The sequence below is a fragment of the Passer domesticus genome, chromosome 25, assembly GCF_036417665.1.
Source record: "Passer domesticus isolate bPasDom1 chromosome 25, bPasDom1.hap1, whole genome shotgun sequence".
In the NCBI taxonomy this organism is placed as follows: domain Eukaryota; kingdom Metazoa; phylum Chordata; class Aves; order Passeriformes; family Passeridae; genus Passer; species Passer domesticus.
The window spans coordinates 4052119-4070967 of record NC_087498.1 but is presented as its reverse complement, the minus strand read 5'-3'; the positions used below and the strand labels follow the sequence as shown (position 1 = coordinate 4070967).

Genomic DNA, 18849 nt, shown 5'->3' with positions numbered 1-18849 from the left:
GCTCCTGCCAGGATTTTTCCCTTTTCCTCCATGTTCTTCTCCTTAAACGTGGCCTGGAAGAAGCTCTGGGGCTGTTCATGGTTCTGTTCAGGGATCACCACACATGAATCACATTTCCCACACGGATTTTGGCTGCTCCTTCCTGCAGCCACTGCCCCGGGTGGAAAATCTGCTTTTCCCCCATTTCAACCCAAACCCAGGAGCCTGAGGAGGCTGCAAATTCCCAGCATAGCCGAGCTGCCCTGCTCACACGGCTTCCCTGAGGCAGGAAGGCTGATTTCCTTCCAGGAGCCCGAATCCAGATGGTCAGAGATTCCTTCCAAGCTCCCAGAACCTGTTGGAAAAGGCCATTATGTCTCAATAGCAGTTTTGCATTGGAAGTGGTGCCTGCCAGCTGCTCCAACACCTCTTTTCCAAGCTGTTCCATGCTCAGGGAGAACCAGTCTGGTCTGGGCTGGCAGATTTTGGTGGAGGAACAAAAATCCCTGGGTTTATTCCTATTTTTTTGTGTCAGGCGAACGTGGAGCGGTTCAGTGGAAGACGCCTGAGTTTGGTTTTTGAGACTCGTTTGTCCTTGTCATGAGAATCCCCAGCCCTGAAATATTTTATTTTCAGTAGGAATATTTTATTTTACCCTGTGAACTCCCAAGGAGGAATTCCAAGCCGAGGGCATTTTCCTCTTCCCAAAGCAAAGCTCGGGGCCAGGTCGTGCTCCAAAGGATGCGGAGATGGAATTAAATCCAACATGGGCAGCTTTGATGTCACTCAGGTGACTCCAAACAACATCCCCTGCTCCAAAACAACCCCTGGATCAGCTCAGCTGAGCAGGAAGATCCATCCTGGTGAGCTGAGGGAGGGATTTTGCTGGAAAATGGAATGGAAATGAATCCCAGGCCTGGGCTCCACATCCAGGCCCGGCCCCGGCCTGTGCAGCCCCTCAGGGCCTGGGAGCCTCGGGAATGTGGAATTATGGAGGTGCAGGCCCTCAAGGGGGGAAAAAACCCTTGGGAGCGCTAATGAGGGGCTAATGAGGGGTTAATGAGGCCGCACGGGTGGTGCACTGGTTTAACTGGAAGCGCTGGAGCCCAAACTGGGCCGCAGGGAGGGGATTACTGAAGGCCTGCTGGCCCCGAGGCCACGGCTGTGGCCGGCAGGGCCAAAGCTTTTCCTGCTCTGGGAAGGATTCCATGAGGGATTTTATCCGGGTTCCTGCAGAAAAAGGGGTGAGGGTGGGATCTGGGGGGGGGTTTGTCGTGCTGGACCCCGGTGGCTCTCAGGGTGCCAGCGCCCCCAGAGTGATGGTGGCCCATGAGGGGACAGGGTGGGTCAGACCCGGATCAACCCCAAAACCGCTAAAACCCCACAAAAAAAACCCCAATTTTGCCACAGGTCACAAAGTTCCTTCTGCCTCCCCCACAGGGGAAGTGGGGAGAGGGTTGGGCATGAGGGTGCCCTCGCTTTTTGGGGTGCCCACACTGCCCTGGAGGTGTCCCCACGCTTTTTGGGGTGCACCCCCCACTCTGCCCCGAGGGTGGGGTCTCCACATTGCCCATGGGGGTCCCCACACTGCTTGGGGACACCTGGGGCTGCCCGTGGGGGTCCCCACATTACCCAGGGTGGGTAATGTCCCCACATTATTTGGGGTCGCACCCCCTGCTCTGCCTGTGGGGTCCTCCCACTGTTTGAGGTGCAAACACTCTCTTGTCCGGCGGGTCCCCAAATTTTTGGGGGTGCATCCCCCCCACTTTTCCCTGGGGGTCCCCAAATTGCCCGGGGGTGACCTCACCTTTCTGGGGGTGCACCCACCGCCCTGTCCAATGTGTCCCCACCTTTCCTGGGGGTCCCCAAATTGCCTGGGGGTGTCCCCACTCTTCCCGGGGGTGCACCCACCGCCCTGTCCAGTGTGCCCCCACTATTCCTTTGGGTGTCCCCATCCTGCCCGTGGGTCTCCATATTGCCTGGGGGTGTCCCTATCTTGCCTGGGGGTGTCCCCACCGCCCTGTCCAGTGTGTCCCCACTATTGCCAGGGATGTCCCCCCCCTGTCTGGGGATATCCCCATCCTGCCTGGGTGTCCCCATCCTGCCTGGGGGTGTCCCCACCGCCCTGTCCAGTGTGTCCCCACTATTCCCGGGGTGTCCCCATCCTGCCCGGGGGGGTGTCCCCACATTTCCCCTGGCTGTCCCCACCCTTTCCAGGCGTGCCCCCCCCACTCCGCCCGTGGGCTCCTGCCCCAGTTTGGGGTCCCCCCACCCCGCCGTCCCCCCTCGCTGTGCCCTGCACCCCGTTCCTCTCCCCGTCCCCCTTAAGCAGCCGTCGGGGCGTGCAGCCACCTTAAGGGAGCCCCTCCCCCGGCGGGCTGGGACGAGCCCTCCCCCTCCCTGCCCGCCGTCCCCTCCCTCGCCGGCCCGGCCCCGCACGGCCCCGCACGGCACGGGGGTTGCCATGACAAGCATTTTCTCCCGTTAGCTCCGGGACCGCTCCCCCTCCATCCCATGGCCAGTCGCGGGGGCTCCGCCGCCAGCCGGGCGCCGTGGGACCGGAGCCGGTGAGTGCGCGGGGGGACCCCGGCAGCGGGGTCCCGAGGGGGGTGAGGTGTCGGGGACACCGTGGGGACGCACGGGAGTGGCGTGGGGCGGCCGCGGAGGGGGGTTTTGTGTAGGAGCGGGTGGGTGGGAGCATCGCTGCCCCCGCTGCAGGGCGGGAGGGGCGCGGGCAGCGGGGGTTTCGCCGCCCCGCTCCGTCCCGGTGCAGCAGGTGGGATGGGGGGGCTCGGGGTGGGTGCCTGCATCACGGGGGGATCGGCGTGGGGACCCCCCCCGACCCCAATGGCTCGTGGGAGGGGTGGGGTGATGGGGTGAGCGCGGTCCGGCCGCTCCGGGGCGTGGGCGGCTGCGGGGCGTGCAGCCCCCAAATGTCTTGTGGGGGGGTAAGTCCGGCGGCCCCCCGGTACTTGGGGTGGGGAGGACGCTGCGGTCGGATCCTACAACTTGTTGCCCGCCCTTGAGGCGGCTGGTGGGGGGCGCGGGGTTCCCGGTCGCGCGTGTTGCTGGATTTTTTTGGGGAGGCAGCGAGTTGTGGCATTGCGGGGAGGAGGAGGATGAGGATGATGGAGGAAGGAAGAGGCGGGGGAAGGGGAGGGGGGCTTGCGGCAGCCCAAGGACAGAGCGGGGAAGGTGCTGCGTGGGTGGGTCCGGGGTGGTTTTTGCCCACCCGTGGGGCAGCAAAGGGGGGCTGCTCCCTGCCTGGAGTGGGGTGACTCGGGCGGGGGGCGGTGGGGAGGGTGGGATGCGGCGGGGAGGTGCGTGGGGGGTGCCCACGCCACGGCTGGGCACGTCCCCCTCCTGCCTGCACCAATCCAGCTGGGCAGAGCCACGGCGGAGAAAACAGGAGTGGGGAGGCGGAAAAGAAATTAAAAAATAAATCAGGGAATCTATTGGAAGCCCGGCCAGGCTCTGGCCTCGTCCGCCTCCTCCTGCCTCTGCCCCCGGCGCTCTCCCTGCATCCCAGCCCCGGCTCCGGAGCCTCCCGGCATCCCCGGCCCGGCTCGGTGGGTCCGTGCCCGGCGGCGGGGGCGGGGGGGCTGTGCGGGGCTGGGTGGTCCCTCCCCGCTTCGCCAGAGGCGAGTGGAGATGTTGGGAGGGGAGGAGGGACAATAGGTTATTGTGCTCTTATCTCTGGAGACCTGAGCTTGGGTGGGGGTTCGCATTGCGAAGCTCAAACCAGTGCAGCCAGTTTTTGCCCGTGGCCGTGGACCGGCAGCCCTGGACTGGCAGCCCTGGACGTGGGTGGACGGGCAGGAGCCGAGGGCAGCGAGCTGGGGTGGAGGTGAGTGCTCGGAGCTCGCCATGGGGCACCCAGAGCCGTCCTGGGGCCGGGGGACCCCGAGCTGAGCCCCCCACCCCAAACCCCCCGGGCTGCGTGGACACGGCAGGGGCTGCACCGCTGCCTGCGCCCCGCCTGGCTCCAGACGCTGCCCTCAATCTTTCGCTTCTCTGAGCACTGAAACGCACCTAAATTATTAAATCATGAGCGAGAGAGGCTGACGCCCCCGCGCTCCGCCAGCCCCACCCCGCCGCGCCCCGGGGATCCCTCCCCAGCCCTGGGCTTCCCTCCCCGGCTGTCCGCTCGGGTGACCACCCCAAAACCCTCCCAGGGGCTGCCTGGCGGCTCAGGGGGGGCTGCAGGCGCCCCTCGCATCTGAGGGGTGCAGGACCCTTCCTCAGCGGTGGGCGCTGGGTGGGCTTGGAGGCCAAACTGCGCCCTGCGCCTCCCCGGGGCCGGGCTGGGCTGCCTCGGGTGCGTGTGGCCGTGGCACGGGGAAGGTGCCGGTGCCGGGATGGTGCCGCTGGAGCTGGGGAGCGCCCAGGGCAGGAGGCAGCGCTTCCCCATTCCTGCCCTGGCCCCGCGCATCCCCGCGGGCTCCGGCCCCGTCCCGCCCTGGCCGCGGCTGCGCTCCCCGCCCGAGCCCCGGCTCCTTCCCCGCTCCCTTCCCGCCTGGAAAAGCGCTGGGAAGCGCTGCGAGCGCTGCAGGTAGAGAGGTTTGAGAGGGCGCAGGCTGTTGTTGGGTGTTGGTTTCTTTTTTTTTTTTTTTCCTTTTTTTTTTTTTTTTTTTTTTTTTCCGCTGGCGATGATGACGGAGGGAATTCCCTGCGCTGCCGGCTCGCCGCTCGCGTGCCGTGGGTCCGCATCTCTTCCCGGGGGATCTGTCGCTGTCACCCGAGCCTGGCGGAGCAGGGAGCCGCCGTGCCCGCGCCCCCGGGCAGAGGCCGGGCGGGGCGGGGGCAGCCGAAGGGTGGCACAGGTCCTTGGGCAGGATGAGTAAGAGCAGGGAGGGACGGCTGCTCCTCTCCACTATTGTTCAGCGGTCGAAAGCGCCGGGGTGGAGCTGAGCCTGGAGTTTCCCCTTGTCCCCAAGCCCTGGGAGACGAGCCCGCTCCGTCCCCGCCCGCCCCTCGCCGGGGCCGCGGGTTCTCCGCGCGTTCCCCGCTCCTCTCTCGGGTTATGTGTTTTGGTTTTTTTTTTCTTTTTCCTGTTCCTCCTCCCTGCTAGGCCACGAGCGGAGTTTTCCCGCAGTGGCCACACGCGCCCGTTCCAGCAGCGCGGGCTGGAGCCTGCGGGGATTTGGGGACCCAAATCTGTGCCGTGGGGGGCACTGGCAGCCGCCGCCCCTTTGCTGCTGCTGCTCCCCGCGCAGGGCCCGGCGAAGGGCTGCCAGCTCCGGCTTCCTCCTCACCCACGGCTCCTCCCCGCCGGGCACGGCTGCGCCGTGTGGGAAAGGAAAACCTGAGCGAGAGCCCGGGGATCCCGCTGGGCTCGGGAGCGGCTGGGCAGGGAGGGCGCTCGCCGGGACAGGGACAGCCAGCCCCGGCTGGGGGGCGCGGTGTGGCCGTGCACATGGGTGAGGGTCCTTGGGGAAGTGACCAGTGGTCGGTGTGGCCGTGGAAATGGGATGAACATCCTTCGGGAAGTGACCAATGGTCGGTGTGGCCATGGAAATGAGATGAACATCCTTTGGAAAGTGACCAGTGGTCAGTGTGAACATGGCAATGGGATGCAGATCCTTTGGGAAGTGACCAATGGTCAATGTGAACATGGCAATGGGATGAACATCCTTTGGGAAGTGACCGATGGTCAGTGTGAACATGGCAATGGGATGCAGATCCTTTGGGAAGTGACCAATGGTCAGAGTGACCATGGCAATGGGATGCAGATCCTTGCATGGGAAGTGACCCATGCTCCATATGACCGTGCCAATGGGAAGTGACCAAATCTCAGCGTGACCACAACAGTGGGATGCAGGCCCTTAGGTGGGAGGTGACCAGTGCCCGGTGTGACCATGGCAGTGTGACCATGGCAGTGGGAGTGACCGGTGCCCAGTGTGACTGTGGTGATGGATGCAGGCCCTTAGATGGGAAGTGGCCACTGCAGCACAAGCGGTGCCACTTCCCCGTTGTCCCCATCTCCCCAGGCCTGCTGGGAACACCTGGATCCAGGGATGCTGCAGCATTCCCAGTAAGGAATGGTTGTTTTCACACACCAGAGGGGATCTGGTGTGCAGAGCTGGGAATTTGAACCCATCCCTGTCCCCCTGGTGTTGTGCCGGGTGGGAATAGGGATCTGATGGGTGGCGATGGGGCTGGAGATGCTCCTGGGGGAAGCAGCTTTGATGGCAAAGGTGACAGAGCTGTCCCCAGCCTCCCTCCTCTCCACACTGGTGCAGGCAAAGGGGACCAGCTGGGGGACAGGGACGGGCAGGTGACAGGATCCTGCCCAGCCCAGTGGGTTTCCCAGTGACACTGGGACAGGGAATGTGTTTTGGGGTGCAGGGCCGGCCTTGGGGTCCCTGGGAACAGTCGGGTGACAGCCACAATCCCTGTCACCTCCTACCAGCGCCGAGGCCGAGCTAATGAACTCTGTGACTTTGATGTTTTAATTAGTTGCTTTTGGCTTTAATGCACGGGGATAATGGAGTTTCTATGGACTTATAAACCCTGCCCCTCTGCTGGATCATTAGGAAAAGGGAAAAAAGACACAAGGTAAGCCTGGGAAAGGACAGGAGGGAAGCTGCAGCCCTGTGGAGTGCATAACACCCGCTGGGGTGTCACCCACCCAGCTGGTGACTCTTTTAAACCGCTAATTAAGCACCTTAAATCCTGGGAGAGCTCTCTGTGAGTAAGAGCTGAGTTCAGAGTCCTCCTGCGTTTGTGAGCTTCTGGGAGAGGTCTCAGATTTGAACGTGGGAAGCTGATGCACGGCGAGGCCCCTGGAATCAGGAATTGGGGTTGTGGGATTCCCTTTTGGGGCTGGCCCTGCTCCCTCCAGGCTGACCAGGCCACTGTGGCCCAGGCTGGTGGCGAGGGACAGGGGGACCTTTGTGGGGTGCTCCTGGGCAGCTTCCTGGGACTTCTGCATCGTGGCATCAAATCCTACATGGAGACCTAAATACAGACCAGGGGGGGTGCAGGCTGGGGAGGGGACACACAGCTGTGACACCAGCAGCCCTCTGCCCGAATCCTGCAGCTGCAGAGCGAGGGAAGGGACGTGGGATCGATCATCCGTGGTGGGATCGATCATCCATTGTGGGATCAATCATCCATGGTGGGATCGATCATCCATCATGGGATCAATCATCATTGCCCAGTGCCAATGGGAGAGCTCCTGGCCTCGGGAATCCCTCCCTTCCCTGCAGCACAGGGGCTGTGGCAGGCCTCGGGACCACACCAATGCCACACCAGTGCCACACCAGTGCCACATTGCAGGGACAGGACCCTACCAGCGCCACACCAGCGCCACACTGCAGGGACTGGGCCAGATCAGTGCCACATTGCAGGGACCAGTGCCACACCAGTGCCACACTCTAGGGACTGGGCCAGATCAGTGCCACACTGCAGGGACCAGTGCCACACCAGTGCCACACTGCAGGGACCAGGCCAGACCAGTGTCACACCAGTGTCACATTGCAGGGACCAGTGTCACACCAGTGCCACGCTGCAGGGACTGGGCCACACCAGTGCCACACCAGTGCCACACCAGTGCCACACTGCAAGGACCAGGCCTGTCCCCTGCCACCGCAGCCACCCGGGGCCGGGCCCTGGCGTGTCCCCAGCGGGGGGAACTGCTGGCCAGGGCAGCAGCAGCAGCCAAGGGGAAGCTTCGGCCAAGTGTCGGCCTTTTGTGCTGACGGGGAAACTTTTCCTTCGACGCTTCCACGGCAGGGATGAGTCGGCAGCTGGGCTGAGCCGAGCGGGGCGCCGGGGGCGAGGAGCAGTGCCGGGTGCCCCGTTCCGAGCCGTGTGCCCCGTGTTTCGCTGCCGCCGAGGGCTGCGGGCAGGAGCAGCGAGCCGAGCCTGGGCACAGCGGAGCGCGTAGGAGTCCCCACCCGGAAGAGTTTGTCCGGCGGGGCCGGGGAGGGAGGAATCCGATCCCTCCTTTTCCCAGGCTGGGATCCCGGCGCGCTCGGCTCTTCGTGGCCTCGGCCGGCTCCCCGCTGCCGAGCCCCCCCAGCGCGGCTCTGGCCCCCCGCTCGTCCCGCCGGGCCGGGGAGGGTCCCGCAGCAGCGATTCGCGACATCTCCTCTTTGTCTGCGGCTCGGAAAGGTCAGCCCTGCCTCGCTCCGTTAAGGAGCTGTAAATAATCCCGCTCCTTGTGCCGCGGGGCCGGCTCCAGGGCTGAGCCCAGCATCCTGCTGCCCGGGCCCCGGAGCCGTGCCAGGGGAGGCGATGCCAGCCCGGGGGGGACGCGGCGCTGCGGAGCCGGGGGGCAGCGGGGCGCGGGCGGCCCGGGGGCGACGGCGGCGTGTCCCATGCCAAGGGCAAGAGCCGGGATGGCTGCTCCCGGCTCCTGCCTTCTCCAGGCTAAAAATAAGCCGCTGGCCCTCACCGTGCTGCCTCTGCTCGGCCTGGGGGGGCTGGCGGTGGGCAGGGGGTGAGTGCGGGCACCGGGGGCACCGCGGGGCAGCGGTGGCAGGGCCTGGGTGGGGTTGGAAGTGACCTTTGCTCTTTGAGCATCGGGGTCGCTGATGGGATTTTCAGGTCCGGGCTCGGATTTCGGGCAGAAGGTGTCTGATTTTTCTCGAGATGCTAATTCAGGACCCTGCTGCAGCAGCTGGAGCTTTAGTGTCCCTTCGCCGCCCCTCGCTCGGCCGGGAGGTGCCCGTGGCCCCTGGAATGCCCTCGGCTTTTCGCTTCTCGCCTTTTGTTCCTGCTTGGGAATGCCGATGCCTTGCCTCTCCGGGGCTCCAGCCTTTCCAGAGGCTTAGTGGCGTGGCCCTGGAGCATTCCAGCTCCTCGCCTCCCTTCCCACCTTCTCGACAGCTTCTTAAAAATAACCCCGTGTTGCTGGAGTGCTGCTGGGGGCACAGCCCAGGATCTGCTGGGAAAGCTGCTCTCCCACTCCTGCCATTCCACAGGCAGCCCAGGGACACCGGCCCGAGCCAGGAGATGGCTCAGTCCTCCAGCACTGTCCCCTCTCATCCTTGCTCTGTGGAAGCCCCCTGATTTTGAGATGCTCCCGGGGAGATGGGTTGGCTCCGAGCGGGATCTGCCGGCTGTGGGATTCTCGTGGCACCTGCAGAGCTCAGCCCGGCTGCATCCCAATCCCGGCGTGACGGATCGCTGCAGCTGGCAGCGCTGAGAGCTTCCCGGAGCTTCCCGCTCCAGAGGGGCTTCCTGCTGGTGGCCGTGCCAGCAGCAGGGACTCGGCATGGCCTCGGTGATGGGGACACGCCTGGGGCTGACCTGGGCTGGGAGGGAGCTCGTGCTCCGGCGTGAACCTGAGTTAAACATTATTCCTGCCTCTGGAGCAGGGAGGGATTAGTGCAAGGAGGGAGAGCTCGGTGCAAGGAGGGGGAGTGCAGGGAAATGAGGGCAGGCTGGATTTGTGGCTGTGCTGGCAGCTGGGAATGCCAGGCTGGCACTGGAGGAGCCTCAGGATGGCCAGAGCGAGGCTGGAAGAGAGTCACAGTGTGGGTGACAGCCTCTGGAACAGAGGGAATGACAACCGGGATTCATCCCGATGGCACAGGCCTGGCTGCCTTCGCCCAGGGCTGAATCAGCTGCAGGGAGCCAGGATCAGAGACTTGGCTGGGCTGGGAGAAGCTGGGAAGCGTGGCTGGGATCTTTCCTGGGTGTCCCGCTCTGCAGACGTGGCTCTGAGTCACCACATCCTGCCTGGGAAAGTTTTGGGTCCCCACACTTTCATCGGAGCAGCGGGGCAGGGCTCTGGGATGGGCCTCAGAGGGTCCTGCTGGATTCCCTGTGGGAGCCAGGCCATCCCTGGGGACAAATCCATGGGGCTGGGGGCCACAAACCCCCTGTGCAGGCTGGAGCTGGGAGAGGGTGAAGCTCCACATCCTGCATTTTCCAGTGTGACTGGTGCTGGCTATTTTTAGTTGTCCAAATTAAGCTCGCCTTAAATGCTGTCTTTTGAGGTTTCTTTGAGGGAGGAGGCCTGGAGTGGTGTTATTTCCCAAGTGACTGATTGCTCTCCAATCTGACCCCAACTGGACTGGCCAAAAAAATGAAAGGAAGGACCAAAGCTGTGGCTGGGAAGTGTCTCCTCCCCGCAGAGCTGTGCCCAAGGGTGTTTCCTGAGTCAGCAGCATATTTCCTGGGGGAAAGAGAAAGTAAACAACATCCCCATGGGGAAATCCAGCTGGAAAACCTCATCCTGCTACCTGCTCTGGCATCCCCGAGGTGTGCTGTGCCCCTGGGAGCCGACCTGGCTGTTCCACTGGGTGTTAAATCCACGGCTTTCTCATCTCAGGGATGTTTTGGATTTATTGGAGTGTGCTGGGTGCTGGTTTGTGCTCCTAGAGGAGGCGGAAAAGGCTGGAACCATGGCTGGGGTGCTGAGATGCTGCTCCCTGTTTTGGGGAGGCTCATCCAGAGGAGTCTGTCCTGCTGTCCGTGGATGTTAAATCCATGGGTTTCTCAGGGCTGTTTTGGGTTTATTGGAGCGTGCTGGGTGCTGGTTTGTGCTCCTAGAGGAGGCGGAAAAGGCTGGAACCATGGCTGGGGTGCTGAGATGCTGCTCCCTGTTTTGGGGAGGCTCATCCAGAGCAGGCTGTCCTGCTGTCCGTGGATTCTCCAGAATGGACACAGCCCATCCCATGGGCCCCAAACCCATCCTCGCCATGCTCCAGCTCCGTATCCACCACTGGATCCTCTTGTGCCAGCTCAAGGACCTGCTGCCTTTCATCCCTTCCCATTCCCTGCTTCCCTTCTTGGCACTGTTTTCCCACCTCTCCCCATCGTTCCGTGCCTGTCTCACCTCACTGGGCACCTGCTGGAGCATCCCCCACCCAGAGCGGGCTGCAGGAATGGCCTTTCCTGCCCTGCTTCCCCTCCCTGCAGCAGCAGCAGCAGCAGAGCAGCAGCAGCAGCAGCAGCAGAGCAGCAGCAGCAGCAGCAGCCGGGCGTTTCCGTGCAGGTCAGCAGCCAGGGGATCCTCCGGCTCCTGCAGTCGGACGTGAAGTGCATGGAATCCCGGGAAGATGCTGCAGATGGAGTTTCTGCAGCGCCGGGGGGACGGGGCCCTGCGGCCCCAGGGGCTGGAGCGAGGAGCTGGAAGTTTTTCCTGGCGCTTCCAGGCTCGGGACTGTCCCTTTTCCCTGTGGGAAGGACAATGAGGGAGCCTCCCTTCCTCCTCCCACTCCCCCGGACGCAGCTGCCTGCACGCCCGGCCTTGTTGTGTCTCGGTCCCTGGGACCTGGCTGGGATCTCTCCCCTCTCGGGTGATCCTTTGGGAACAGGGTCGCTGGGAAGGGATCCAAGAAAAGCCATCAGGGAGCAGAGGGATTTTCCCAAATCTCAGCCTCCTCACCCAGGACCTGCCTCCCCCCGAGTGTGGGAGCAGCCAAGGTGGTGCTGGGTGACCCCAAACAGTTCTGGGGGATCCCAAACAGTGCTGGACAACCCCAATCCCAGCTCCCACCCCACATTCCCGCTTTCCTCGTCATTCCAGGATCAAACCCCCCTGCCCAACCCCTGCCTGGGCTCTGTGGGAGGTGATGGAGAGGGTGAGGAAGGCCCCTGATACTGCAGGGGAAATGCTGGGGAAGGGAAAAGGAGCCAAAGGCTTGGGAATGGAGGGGATTCCAGCAGGCAGAGCAATCCCAGGCGGGACAGCTGGGCTGGAGGGGAATCCTGCCCGTGGGTTTGGCATTTTTCCATTGGGATGGGGAGAGGGAATCACAGCCTGAGCCACGGGTGTGTGTGTGTCCCTGCTGGGCACCAGTGTCCGGGGGATCCCTTGCTGTGTTCCTGGGATCCCTCACTGTGTTCCCATGGATCCCTCACTGTGTTCCCATGGATCCCTCGCTGTGTTCCTGGGATCCCTCACTGTGTTCCTGGGATCCCTCACTGTGTTCCTGGGATCCCTCGCTGTGTTCCCATGGATCCCTCGCTGTGTTCCTGGGATCCCTCACTGTGTTCCCATGGATCCCTCACTGTGTTCCCATGGATCCCTCGCTGTGTTCCTGGGATCCCTTGCTGTATTCCCAGGATCTCTCACTGTATTCCAAGGATCCCTCACTATATTCCCACAGATCCCTCGCTGTATTCCTGGGATCCCTCAGTGTGTTCCCAAGATCCCTGGTTGTATTACTGTAGATCCCTTGCTGTATTCCCAGGATCTCTCACTGTATTCCAAGGATCCCTCAGTATATTCTCATGGATCCCTCGCTGTATTCCCAGGATCCCTCACTCTGTTCCTGGGATCCCTTACTCTATCCCTGGGATCCCTCATTCTATTCCATGGATCCCTCACTCTATTCCCAGGATCCCTCGCTGTATCCCATGGATCCCTCACTCCATTCCATGGATCTCTCACTCCATTCCATGGATCCCTCACTCTGTTCCCTCACTGTTTTCCATGGATCCCTCACTCTGTTCCCTCACTGTTTTCCATGGATCCCTCTCGCCTGGCTCCGGCGCGCGCGGTGCCAGCTCTGTGCCCCTAACCCCGGGATTTCCCCACTAATCCGGGCCCTATCGCTGCTAAAGCCGCAATTATCCCGGGATTAGCGCTGGTGCTTAGAGCCCCACCTGGGGCAGGGCCGGGCCGTGCCAGCGCCTCCCACGGCCAGGACAGAGGGGCCGGTGGCCACTGTCACCTCGGGTGACCCCAGGCTGCTTTGTCCCCCTTGTCTGCAGGCTGTGGGATTTTGGGGTGTTATTTGGGGTCTGAGCCCCCCGGCAGCGCCGTGTCCTTGTCCCGGTTGTGTCTGAGGGTGAGCCTGTCCAAGCAAGGCCAGGCTGGGCTTGGAGCACCCCGGGATAGTGGGAGGTGTCCCTGCCCAGGGAATGGGATGAGCTTTAAGGTCTCATTCATCCCTCTCCGTTCTGGGATTCCATCCCAGCATCGTTGCAGGTGTTCTTTTGGGATTTATGGCACATTTATGGCAAAGCCGTGCACGAGGGGCTGGAAGGCCCCAATCCCTCCTTGCAGGGACGGGATGTGTCTGTCCAAGGGAAGGGATATCCCAGTTTGCCGGGGTTACTGGTGCAGCTGGGAGGTGCCGGGAGGAGGGAACACGTGGGGTTGGATGTGGCATAAACAGGATGGCAGGTCAGGACTGTGCAGGGCAGCGGGGCGGGGGTGAGGAGGTGGGGCCGGGAATGACGGGGCCGGGAATGACGGGGCCGGGAATGACTGACAGGGCTGGGAATGACAGGATTGGGAATGTCAAACTTGAGAATGTCAGGGCTGGGAATGTCAGGGCTGGGAATGACAGGGCTGGGAATGTCAAAGTTGGGAGTATTAGGGCTGGGAATGTCACGGTTGGGAATGACTGACAGGGCTGGGGATGACAGGGCTGGGAATATCAGGGTTGGGAATGTCAAAGTTGGGAATGTCAGGGTTGGGAATGACGGGGCTGGGAATGTCAGGGCTGGGAATGACTGACAGGGCTGGGAATATCAGAGTTGGGATTGTCAGAGTTGGGAATGACAGGGTTGGGAATGTCAAAGTTCGGAATGTCAGAGTTGGGATTGTCAGAGTTGGGAATATCAGGGCTGGCAATGACTGACAGGGCTGGGAATGACAGAGTTGGGAATGTCAGGGCTGGGAATGACTGACAGGGCTGGGAATGTCAGAGTTGGGATTGTCAGGGTTGGGAATGTCAGGGCTGGGAATGACACCCCAAACTCCACGGCTCCATTGGGGTGGCTGCGGGGTGGCAGCAGGACAAGGTGCAGTTTCAGGGAGCAAAGAGCCCCATCCAGCTGGAATCATGGCCCACGATGATGATGATGGTGATGATGGTGGTGGTGCCTCTCCCCAGCTCACAGAATCAGCACTTAATTAAAGCCCTCCGATGGTTTTTAATTGCTCTGACTGCCCTGAGCGGGGTCGGGGCAGTGCCTGGCGCTGTGGGGAGCTGAACAAAGCTCCTCTCTAAAGCACATCCAGCGTTTTTCCAGGGCTTTTTCCATCCCTCACAGACAGCTCCTCCAGCTGGGCTGGGTGTCGGGGTGGGGTGGGACCCTGTGGGTCACCCCTGGGTGGGGGGTGCCCAGGGTGGTGCCAGCCTCTCCCACCCACCCTGCATCCCTCACGGTGCCTCCATGCATTTCCCACCCCCCAGCCCCTTCCCTCCCAGCCTAGATTCGCTCTCATATTTATTTTCCAAGCCGGTTCCCGCTGTTTGCTCAAATCCCCGCTTCTGCCACCTCGGGGGGCCGGGGAAGGAGGACCCAGGGAGGCTCCGGGGGTGGCTGTGCCCCCTCCCAGCTCAGAGCAGCTTTCCCTCCCCCTTGCCCTGCCCCTCCCCATGCTCTCCTGGCCCATCTGGCTCTCCCCTCCTATTTCTCCATATTTTCCAAGCTCTGATTTGCCTCTCCCGCCTGGTTTTTTTTTTTTTTCTTTTCTTTTCTTTCCTTTCCTTTCCTTTTTTTTTTTTTTTTTTTGCGATCTTCACAACGCCACCACTGCACTTTTAATTTTTTTTTAATTTATTTGTCCCTTGCCGGGCGAGGGTCTGCACTTAAGATTTTGAGGATGGGGGTTCTTTTCTCCGGGATAAATATCGCCTTGCCCTGCTCGCCTGGCTCCCTTTAATTAGACTTCTTACTGCATGGAACAGTTCGCAGTTATATATGGAAAACAGCCCACACTTTCCCAGGAGCGGGGCATGTTGGGAAGGGAAACGGGAGCAGCCGGCGCGCTCTTCCCTGGGAGCCGCGTGTGTTTTTCCTATCGCTTTTCCCGACTTTATTTTTTTAACCCTTTGCAGCAGCTAAAAGCGCTCTCAGCCCTTTTTTTTTAAATTTTAATTTAATTTTTTTTTTACCCTTCTCCCATCTCTTGTTGCCGGCTTGTCCCTTAGAAAATCCCCGCTGGGCTTGGGGTGTTTTTTTTATGGAAAAATGTGGATTTAAGGCTGGAGCAGTGTGGGGAGAGGGATCGCAGCTAGCCGGGCTGGCAGGAGTTACGGCGTGGCCGGCAGGGATGTGATCCAGAGCGGGAATTCAGAGCTGGGAGCAGGGACACCCATCCCGGCTCACGTGGTGGCGGTGGCAGGAGGGGCATTGCTGTCCCCAGCCCTTGGCCGTGTCCCCAGGGCTGCTGAGTGCTGCAGCGCCCTGCCCGCTCAGGAATTGTTGGGGATCCCCTCCAGCACATCTGCAATTCCTGGGGATCCCCTCCTGGCACACCCCCAGCTTTAGGGGATCCCCCAAATTCCCCTGTGCTGTCCCGCCTCTCCTGCCTCAGTTTCCCCCGCCGTGCTCCAGAGGGGCGTTTTTGGGAGGAATTGCTGCCGGTTTGGTTTTTTTTTTCCGCGGGATTCTCCACGGAGCAGGGAAGAGGAAGCGGCCCCGGCGGTGACAAGGTGAGCCACCAGCTGTCCCCCGCTGTCCCGGGGTGTCCTGGGCACCCCAAAACCCAGGGGCTGCCCCTGTCCTCCTGCTGCCTGCCCGGAGCAGCAGATGCTTCCCCGGCTGCTGCTGGAGGAAGTGACGGGCCCTATTTTCAGCCCCCAGGGATCTTCGGGGTAGGAATCCCCTGTCCCTGTGTAATCCTGCTAAAAATACCGTGCCTGTGTCCTGCTGTCCTGCCCGGTGGCTCTCCTGTCCCCCGAGCGTTGTTTTGCCTCTCAGACTGCCCCGTGCTCTGGGTTTGATTGGATTTAAGCCGGGTTTAAAATTCAGACGGGCTGTGGGAAGGTTGGGATTGGTGGGATCGCTGCTCTTTGGGTGTGTGGGGAGCTGAGCTGGACACCAGCTGCTCCTGGGCTGCCCCATCCCACGGGAGAGCTGGGAATGGCGGGAGCATCCCTGCCCTGGGCTGGACTCTGCCCCAGCTCCTGCCAAAGGAGCGTGCTGGCATCCAAAAATCCAAAATCCTGCTTGGGGCAGTGCCCGGGAGCGGCTCTGGGGCAGAGGGCTCGGCGCTCCTCCCTCCTGCCCTGGGCTCTGTGGCCTCTGCTCAGCCTGGCCAGCTCAGACGCTGTCCCCGGCCTTGCCCTGGCCTCTGCTCAGACGCTGTCCCCAGCCTTGCCCTGGCCTCTGCTGGGCCTGACCAGCTCAGACACTGTCCCCAGCCTTGCCCTGGCCTCTGCTGGGCCTGGCCAGCTCAGACGCTGTCCCCAGCCTTGCCCTGGCCTCTGCTCAGCCTGGCCAGCTCAGACACTGTCCCCAGCCTTGCCCTGGCCTCTGCTCAGCCTGGCCAGCTCAGACACTGTCCCCAGCCTTGCCCTGGCCTCTGCTCAGCCTGGCCAGCTCAGACGCTGTCCCCAGCCTTGCCCTGGCCTCTGCTGGGCCTGGCCAGCCCAGACGCTGTCCCCAGCCTTGCCCTGGCCTCTGCTGGGCCTGGCCAGCTCAGACGCTGTCCCCAGCCTTGCCCTGGCCTCTGCTGCTCCTCGGGGCCTCCCTGGGCAGCATCCGAGTGCTGGGGCTGCAGCAGCTCCCTGCCAGCGGGACCCCCATCCCGCCCCGGTTCTCGGTGTCACCTCCCTGCTGGGCAGGTGTGATGGCACCTGGGAGGGTCCAGGTGGCTCTGGCAGGGCTGGGATGTGGCCGCTGCTCCGTGTCCAGCCCGGAGTGCTGCCACAGCAGCCCCAGGGCCTGCTTTGCTGCCTTGTTTTTATCCTCCAGTCTCGCTCCGCAATTCCGAGCTGCCCAAATCCCAAACCTCGGCTTTGGACTCGCTCTGGGCTGTGAGTCAGGGCTAAGCCAAGCCCAGCGTGGGTTTGAGGAGGGAGGAGAGGTGGAAATGGGGTGGGAGCTGCTGCTTGGACACCTCCTGCAGCAGATCCACCTGGAGGGAAGGGAAGAGAGGGGAGAGGGGTCACCCAGTGTGTGCCAGCTGCTGCCACATCACCCCTGGTGGCTTCCCAGTGCTCCCAGGCTGGGAAGAGCCCATTTCCTCATGCCAAGTGGGATGGAGAAGGAGAGGACAAAACCTCGTGCTGGCATCCAGGACAGTCCTCCCAAGGGCTGTGCCACTGTCACCTCCAGGGAGCAGGTGAATTTGGGGAGAGAGGGACATGCAGAGCAGAGAGCGAGGCAGCCCAGCTCCTCAGGGCTCCTGTAGAATCACAGAATTGTTGAGGCTGGAAAAGATCTTTAAGATTGTCAAGTCCAATCCTTGAGCCAGCAGTGCCAAATCCAGCACTGCAGCATGTCCCTAAGCCCCACATCCACATGTCCTTTAATATATTCTAGATGTCACACTCAGGTGTGACATCCATACTCTCTGATTTTCAAAGCCATGCTCTCTGGTTTTGGTGGCCAGACCATCACAACCAAAACCACTCGGTGCTGAAAGCACCAGGGCTGCTGGGGAGGTGGCAGAGGGGCTGCTGTGCCCCTGCAGGGCGTGAGGCCTGCAGGTGTTTGCTGCTGCAGGCGAGGCTGCCTTTGCTCCCCATCCTCCTGCATTCCTGCACCGGCCGTGCTACCTTGTAAAGCACGAGAGAATAATGAGAGGAGCGGCGCTGATTTAGTGCAGGCGCCGCCGGAGAAATACCAAGGCCTTAGATGGAAACATTCCCCCTGACAGCTCGCCTGGAGGCTCCCTGCTTTTCCTTTGCTTCCACCCCCATGGAATTCCTGGGCTGCTGCACCCTGAGGCTCGGGGAAGCCCCGGCCGGGGGCGAGGGCAGATTCCTGACCCCCGGCAGCGCCAGCTGCGCCGGTGGCTTTGGCACGTGGACGTGACGCTTTTGGAGGCTTGGACAGCACGAGCCAGGGCTGTCACAGCCCCTGGTGGCAGCTGTGGGGTTTGGGGTTCAGGGCTGTGGGTTTGGGGGCTCAGGGGTGCGGATTTTGGGGCTCAGGGCAGCGGGATTTGGGAACTGCGTCGTGGATCGCCGCATCCATGCCAAGGCCGTGCCCAGCGTTCCGCCTCCAGCCTCTTCCCTGCCCTTTGCAGGAGTTAATTGCTGCCTTGGGCACGCCAAAACCCAGCAGTTTTCCAACGCCAATTAGCAGGAGGCAAAATAGGAGCAAAATGGGAGCCAGAGCAGCTGGAATGAGCAATGAGCGGGGTGGCGCGGCCGCGTGAGTGCCCTGCAGGGTGGCAGCAGGGACATTCGTTTTGGGGAATGTCACCTCCTCCTGCCTTTTCCTTCTGCTTTCCCTGTGACCTTGGCCCTGCTGCCATCCCTCCTCTTGGCCTGGTGGGAGGAAGGAGAGGAGGAGGAGGATGGTGTGGCACAGCCAGGGATGGCACAATGCTTCGGTGGCCTCCCCACCCTTGGTGTCACCTGCATGGGGACGAGGGTCCGCGGGCCAAGGGGGTGACAGCCGGTTTGGGGACAGGCCCCCAGCCTTGTGCCCTGCACGTGTCAGCCCCGTGGCTGCGCTGCTGGCACCGGGAATGGCGCTCCTGGCACAGCCGTGTGGGAGGGAATACTACAGAGCTGTCACCGTGGGTGACAGTGACATCGCCGCTGGCAGTGACACCGCGGGGCCATCAGCGTGCGGCACCCTGAGCCTGCGGTGGCCGGTGGCTTGTGGCGTGTCCCCTCCTTCATCCCCAGCCCCATGTCGTGGAGCTGCGGAGGAGCCGCTTGGGAGACGGAATTGTCACTCGAGGGACATGGGAATTGTCACTCGAGGGGACCCGCGGGGATGCGGGGCGAGGGGAGCCTGCCCTGCCCTGCCCTGCCCTGCCCTGCCCTGCCCCCGGGGGCTGGCCAGGAGCAGCCTCCGGGGCCGGATCCCAGCAGCGAATTCCCTGGGCTCCGCCACTGCTCCGTGTGTGCTTTGTCACTCGCTTTGTCACTCGGCTGGTGACTCAGTTTCCCTGGCACAGCGCTGCTGCTGCCGCGCTCCGCGAGGCCCCAGCGCTTGCTGGGCGTTTTCCTGCTCCTTTTCCAGGGCATTTCCCCCCGTTTATTCCCC

General features: G+C 62.3%; 1 protein-coding gene across 4 annotated transcripts in view; it reads left to right on the top strand.

The window, feature by feature from the left end:
* The first annotated feature begins 2386 nt into the window (after positions 1-2386).
* The window catches only part of ATP2B4 (ATPase plasma membrane Ca2+ transporting 4), a 52636-nt gene continuing 36173 nt past the window's right edge, over positions 2387-18849 (top strand). For 2 of the 4 annotated variants that reach the window (XM_064399315.1, XM_064399316.1), the window contains exon 1: positions 2387-2546. The gene's annotated coding sequence lies outside the window, so the exon portion shown is untranslated. Of the gene's footprint in view, positions 2547-3406; positions 3549-3802; positions 3827-18849 lie in introns of those variants that run through there. The other 2 variants (XM_064399317.1, XM_064399319.1) reach the window with 2 other exon arrangements.